Source organism: Neodiprion fabricii, chromosome 3, assembly GCF_021155785.1.
Source record: "Neodiprion fabricii isolate iyNeoFabr1 chromosome 3, iyNeoFabr1.1, whole genome shotgun sequence".
NCBI lineage: Eukaryota > Metazoa > Arthropoda > Insecta > Hymenoptera > Diprionidae > Neodiprion > Neodiprion fabricii.
In genome coordinates, this window is record NC_060241.1 from 33,747,790 (window position 1) to 33,755,449 (window position 7,660).

Here is a 7,660-nt window from a genome sequence, read left to right on the forward strand (position 1 = left end):
TCGCCAAAAACACAAAGGGGTTAGCCTTACTTTTTTTTTGGGCAAAAAACTTTTGGTCTCAGATTCGATTTAAATGACCCTGATCTGACTATTTGGACCCTCAGGAACTCAGAAATCGCAGCGAAAAGAGCACAGGACCAACAGGAGAGGAACGGCGAGCGAAAAAACACCTGCTGAAAAATGTCGAAAATTCAGGTTCTGGTTTTTTGGCTGTAACTTTTCATGCGTTGATCGCAGCGTATTGGAATTGCGCCCAATCCATTTTTCTCGCAAAATTACGTCGATATAGTGCGCCAAAGAATTGATTCCAGCACTTTTCAAAATCACGAAAATTTTCGCCAAAAACACAAAGGGGTTAGCCTTACTTTTTTTTTGGGCAAAAAACTTTTGGTCTCAGATTCGATTTAAATGACCCTGATCTGACTATTTGGACCCTCAGGAACTCAGAAATCGCAGCGAAAAGAGCGCAGGACCAACAGGAGAGGAACGGCGAGCGAAAAAACACCTGCTGAAAAATGTCGAAAATTCTGGTTTTGGTTTTTTGGCTGTAACTTTCGATGCGTTGATCTCAGCGTATTGGAATTGCGCCCAATCCATTTTTCTCACTAAATTACGTCGATATAGTGCGCCAAAGAATTGATTCCAGCACTTTTCAAAATCACGAAAATTTTCGCCAAAAACACAAAGGGGTTAGCCTTACTTTTTTTTTGGGCAAAAAACTTTTGGTCTCAGATTCGATTTAAATGACCCTGATCTGACTATTTGGACCCTCAGGAACTCAGAAATCGCAGCGAAAAGAGCACAGGACCAACAGGAGAGGAACGGCGAGCGAAAAAACACCTGCTGAAAAATGTCGAAAATTCAGGTTCTGGTTTTTTGGCTGTAACTTTTCATGCGTTGATCGCAGCGTATTGGAATTGCGCCCAATCCATTTTTCTCGCAAAATTACGTCGATATAGTGCGCCAAAGAATTGATTCCAGCACTTTTCAAAATCACGAAAATTTTCGCCAAAAACACAAAGGGGTTAGCCTTACTTTTTTTTTGGGCAAAAAACTTTTGGTCTCAGATTCGATTTAAATGACCCTGATCTGACTATTTGGACCCTCAGGAACTCAGAAATCGCAGCGAAAAGAGCGCAGGACCAACAGGAGAGGAACGGCGAGCGAAAAAACACCTGCTGAAAAATGTCGAAAATTCTGGTTTTGGTTTTTTGGCTGTAACTTTCGATGCGTTGATCTCAGCGTATTGGAATTGCGCCCAATCCATTTTTCTCGCTAAATTACGTCGATATAGTACGCCAAAGAATTGATTCCAGCACTTTTCAAAATCACGAAAATTTTCGCCAAAAACACAAAGGGGTTAGCTTTACTTTTTTTTTGGGCAAAAAACTTTTGGTCTCAGATTCGATTTAAATGACCCTGATCTGACTATTTGGACCCTCAGGAACTCAGAAATCGCAGCGAAAAGAGCGCAGGACCAACAGGAGAGGAACGGCGAGCGAAAAAACACCTGCTGAAAAATGTCGAAAATTCTGGTTTTGGTTTTTTGGCTGTAACTTTCGATGCGTTGATCTCAGCGTATTGGAATTGCGCCCAATCCATTTTTCTCGCTAAATTACGTCGATATAGTACGCCAAAGAATTGATTCCAGCACTTTTCAAAATCACGAAAATTTTCGCCAAAAACACAAAGGGGTTAGCTTTACTTTTTTTTTTGGGCAAAAAACTTTTGGTCTCAGATTCGATTTAAATGACCCTGATCTGACTATTTGGACCCTCAGGAACTCAGAAATCGCAGCGAAAAGAGCACAGGACCAACAGGAGAGGAACGGCGAGCGAAAAAACACCTGCTGAAAAATGTCAAAAATTCAGGTTCTGGTTTTTTGACTGTAACTTTTCATGCGTTGATCGCAGCGTATTGGAATTGCGCCCAATCCATTTTTCTCGCAAAATTACGTCGATATAGTGCGCCAAAGAATTGATTCCAGCACTTTTCAAAATCACGAAAATTTTCGCCAAAAACACAAAGGGGTTAGCCTTACTTTTTTTTTGGGCAAAAAACTTTTGGTCTCAGATTCGATTTAAATGACCCTGATCTGACTATTTGGACCCTCAGGAACTCAGAAATCGCAGCGAAAAGAGCGCAGGACCAACAGGAGAGGAACGGCGAGCGAAAAAACACCTGCTGAAAAATGTCGAAAATTCTGGTTTTGGTTTTTTGGCTGTAACTTTCGATGCGTTGATCTCAGCGTATTGGAATTGCGCCCAATCCATTTTTCTCGCTAAATTACGTCGATATAGTACGCCAAAGAATTGATTCCAGCACTTTTCAAAATCACGAAAATTTTCGCCAAAAACACAAAGGGGTTAGCTTTACTTTTTTTTTGGGCAAAAAACTTTTGGTCTCAGATTCGATTTAAATGACCCTGATCTGACTATTTGGACCCTCAGGAACTCAGAAATCGCAGCGAAAAGAGCACAGGACCAACAGGAGAGGAACGGCGAGCGAAAAAACACCTGCTGAAAAATGTCGAAAATTCAGGTTCTGGTTTTTTGGCTGTAACTTTTCATGCGTTGATCGCAGCGTATTGGAATTGCGCCCAATCCATTTTTCTCGCAAAATCACGTCGATATAGTGCGCCAAAAAATTGATTTCAGCACTTTTGAAAATCACGAAAATTTTCGCCAAAAACACAAAGGGGTTAGCCTTACTTTTTTTTTGGGCAAAAAACTTTTGATCTCAGATTCGATTTGAATGACCCTGATCTGACCATTTGGACCCTCAGGAACTCAGAAAACGCTGCGAAAAGAGCGTAGGACCAACAGGACAGAAACGGCGAGCAGAAAAACACCCGCTGAAAAATGTCAAAAACGCAGGATCTCGTTTATTGGCTGTAACTTTTGATGCGTTCATCGCAGCGTATTGGAATTGCACCCAATCCATTTTTCTCGCAAAATTACGTCGATATAGCGCGCCAAAGAATTGATTCCAGCACTTTTCAAAATCACGAAAATTTTCGCCAAAAACACAAAGGGGTTAGCCTTACTTTTTTTTTGGGCAAAAAACTTTTGGTCTCAGATTCGATTTAAATGACCCTTTTCTGACTTATTGGACCCTCAGGAACTCAGAAATCGCAGCGAAAAGAGCGCAGGACCAACAGGAGAGGAACGGCGAGCGAAAAAACACCTGCTGAAAAATGTCGAAAATTCTGGTTTTGGTTTTTTGGCTGTAACTTTCGATGCGTTGATCTCAGCGTATTGGAATTGCGCCCAATCCATTTTTCTCGCTAAATTACGTCGATATAGTACGCCAAAGAATTGATTCCAGCACTTTTCAAAATCACGAAAATTTTCGCCAAAAACACAAAGGGGTTAGCTTTACTTTTTTTTTGGGCAAAAAACTTTTAGTCTCAGATTCGATTTAAATGACCCTGATCTGACTATTTGGACCCTCAGGAACTCAGAAATCGCAGCGAAAAGAGCACAGGACCAACAGGAGAGGAACGGCGAGCGAAAAAACACCTGCTGAAAAATGTCAAAAATTCAGGTTCTGGTTTTTTGACTGTAACTTTTCATGCGTTGATCGCAGCGTATTGGAATTGCGCCCAATCCATTTTTCTCGCAAAATTACGTCGATATAGTGCGCCAAAGAATTGATTCCAGCACTTTTCAAAATCACGAAAATTTTCGCCAAAAACACAAAGGGGTTAGCCTTACTTTTTTTTTGGGCAAAAAACTTTTGGTCTCAGATTCGATTTAAATGACCCTGATCTGACTATTTGGACCCTCAGGAACTCAGAAATCGCAGCGAAAAGAGCGCAGGACCAACAGGAGAGGAACGGCGAGCGAAAAAACACCTGCTGAAAAATGTCGAAAATTCTGGTTTCGGTTTTTTGGCTGTAACTTTCGATGCGTTGATCTCAGCGTATTGGAATTGCGCCCAATCCATTTTTCTCGCTAAATTACGTCGATATAGTACGCCAAAGAATTGATTCCAGCACTTTTCAAAATCACGAAAATTTTCGCCAAAAACACAAAGGGGTTAGCTTTACTTTTTTTTTGGGCAAAAAACTTTTGGTCTCAGATTCGATTTAAATGACCCTGATCTGACTATTTGGACCCTCAGGAACTCAGAAATCGCAGCGAAAAGAGCACAGGACCAACAGGAGAGGAACGGCGAGCGAAAAAACACCTGCTGAAAAATGTCGAAAATTCAGGTTCTGGTTTTTTGGCTGTAACTTTTCATGCGTTGATCGCAGCGTATTGGAATTGCGCCCAATCCATTTTTCTCGCAAAATCACGTCGATATAGTGCGCCAAAAAATTGATTTCAGCACTTTTGAAAATCACGAAAATTTTCGCCAAAAACACAAAGGGGTTAGCCTTACTTTTTTTTTGGGCAAAAAACTTTTGATCTCAGATTCGATTTTAATGACCCTGATCTGACCAATTGGACCCTCAGGAACTCAGAAAACGCTGCGAAAAGAGCGTAGGACCAACAGGACAGAAACGGCGAGCAGAAAAACACCCGCTGAAAAATGTCAAAAACGCAGGATCTCGTTTATTGGCTGTAACTTTTGATGCGTTCATCGCAGCGTATTGGAATTGCACCCAATCCATTTTTCTCGCAAAATTACGTCGATATAGCGCGCCAAAGAATTGATTCCAGCACTTTTCAAAATCACGAAAATTTTCGCCAAAAACACAAAGGGGTTAGCCTTACTTTTTTTTTGGGCAAAAAACTTTTGGTCTCAGATTCGATTTAAATGACCCTTTTCTGACTTATTGGACCCTCAGGAACTCAGAAAACGCTGCGAAAAGAGCGTAGGACCAACAGGACAGAAACGGCGAGCGAAAAAATACCTGCTGAAAAATGTCGAAAATTAAGGTTTTGGTTTTTTGGCTGTAACTTTTGATGCGTTCATCGCAGCGTATTGGAATTGCACCCAATCCATTTTTCTCGCAAAATTACGTCGATATAGTGCGCCAAAGAATTGATTCCAGCACTTTTCAAAATCACGAAAATTTTCTCCAAAAACACAAAGGGGTTAGCCTTACTTTTTTTTTCGGGCAAAAAACTTTTGGTCTCAGATTCGATTTGAATGACCCTGATCTGACCATTTGGACCCTCAGGAACTCAGAAATCGCAGCGAAAAGAGCGCAGGACCAACAGGAGAGGAACGGCGAGCGAAAAAACACCTGCTGAAAAATGTCGAAAATTCAGGTTTTGGTTTTTTGGCTCTAACTTTCGATGCGTTGATCTCAGCGTATTGGAATTGCGCCTAATCCATTTCTCTCGCAAAATTACGTCGGAAGAATGCATGAAATAATTTATTCCAGCACTTTACAAAGTGGTGAAAATTTTCGCAAAAAATGCAAAGGGTCCCAAAGCCTTCCCCTACTCGGTTGTCACCTTGTCGTTGTGTAGTGGCTTGGTCGCAATGAGTCTTGAAAGTCATTCCGGCGCCGGGATCCTTGAATCTCGAGGCTGGGCTAACCTCAGGACGAGCGGTCACTCAGACAACCGGCTCAATCCCTCGGGATTGAGTGTGTGAATGGAACGAGTGCGTGGGTTGGTGCGTTGGGGCCCTAGAAGCGATTCCTCGGAGACTCACCACGGAAGGAGTAGTAGACGACCGACCGGGGCTGCGGGTGAAGTCAGTACCTTTACCGGACCTCTGTGGCGTACTACGGGTAAACGTAAATCCACGGAACCTCGGTTTCATGGCGACGGTCCCACGAAACCACATGCCCAAAGTGGGAGAACCGCTCCCCGCGGCTGTTTGGAGCCAATCTGGGGGTCAAACCTGGGGCCCCGGGCGCATGCGTGGAGGATTACCTGGTCAGTATTTCCTCATACCCGATGTCCGGTAGGCCAAATCCGGCAAGGTCTTACTCGGCCTTTGGCCTACCCTGCTTCGGATTAGCAGGGGAATCACCGGCCGCGCGACTGGAAAGAGCTAGGGATGGGGGGTTCGCATGGATAGGGCAGACCACCCGATAAACCGACAGCGGCTTGTGTGCGAGGGGATAGGATTTTTTCCAGTGGGGGAAGGTGCCACACCGCGGTGTGGCTGCCATGATGGCCGAACCGTCGTCATTAAACAAGCATTTCAGTATGGATAACTTAACAACAAGTAGGCAGAAGACGAAGCAAGGAGAGGTGCAAGAGCACCTGAATAGCAAGGGCACGCAGCGGCACGCAAGGGGTAGGGGCGCGCGCGCGCGAGGTCAGGCACTTGTGCGGGGTATTAGCTGGCCCCCTCTCGAAAGCACGGAGCCGGGGGGGGGGTACGCCAGGGCAGGCACTTGCACCCAACGTTTTCTCTTCCTCATCCCTGTCCACCTCCTCGTCTTTGTCACCCTCGTATTTTTCCTCCGATCACCTTTCATCACCGCCAACCACCTCCAACGATCACCGTTAACCACCTCGGGTTATACCTTCAATAGTAATAAATATTCTCAGTGTAAGAACACATAAAAAATATCGTGTAAGGATTGATATAAGTAATTATTTAATTAATAATAATATAAATTTCATCAGTGCATTCATAGCTACTGAATTTGTGCTTGCGCGAAAAATGAATTGAAATAATTTATTGTAAACATGACAAGTGTGAAAAATTGTAAATAAAATATAATTACAATTGCCATTAAATATTATAAAAATGTTATACTCACTGTGCACAAATCATCGTCCATCTCGTCCACCTTGTTCTCCTCGTCTTTCTCATCCCCCTCCACCTCGGCCTCCTCCTTGTCCACTTCGATGACCCGCAACCACCCCCAACCACCTCCGACCACCTCCGACCACTTCCAACGACCACCGCTAACTACCTCGGTTTGTACGTCGAATACTAATAAATATTCTCAGTATCAGAACAAATCAAAAATATTGTGTAAGGATTAATATAATTTTTATATTGACACATTGTACCAAGAAAATAATCAGAAATAAAATGAGCTACGGAGCACTTGTCCTGGAAGTCGAGATTCACCAAGTAGCGGACCTGGAGCGCAGAAGCCACGGAGCGCTTATCCCGAAAGTCTAGTTTTACTAGGTAACGGACCTGGAGCGCAGAAACCACGGAGCGCTTATCCCGAAAGTCGAGTTTCACCAGGTAGCGGACCTGGAGCATAGAAACTGCGGAGCGCTTTACCTGGAAGTCGAGTTTCACCAGGTAGCGGACCTAGAGCGCAGAAACCACGGAGCGCTTATCCCGAAAGTCTAGTTTTACTAGGTAGCGGACCTGGAGCGTAGAAACTGCGGAGCGCTTGTCCCGGAAATAGAGTTCCACCAGGTAGCGCTTGTCCTGGAAGTAGACTTTGACAAGGTAGCGGAGCTTGAGCGCAGAAAGTACGGAGCGCTTGTTCAGAAAGTCGACATGCACGAGGAAGCGGACCCGGAGCGCAGGATCCAGAATGTAGAGTACCCGGTACTCGAAATCTGCGGAACGCGATTCTCATACGTCCGCTCTACTATGCGGTTGTTTCTAGACTGAGGAATTCGGCTGGAGATCGTTGAAGTCAAGAGAAAAAAAATTTGGGCGACGTCACTTTAATACTATGTATGATGTATGATGTATAATGTATGATATGATGTATAATGATATTACTTTTCCCATTTCAGACAAGAAATACGCACTTCATCTTTTCTGCCGA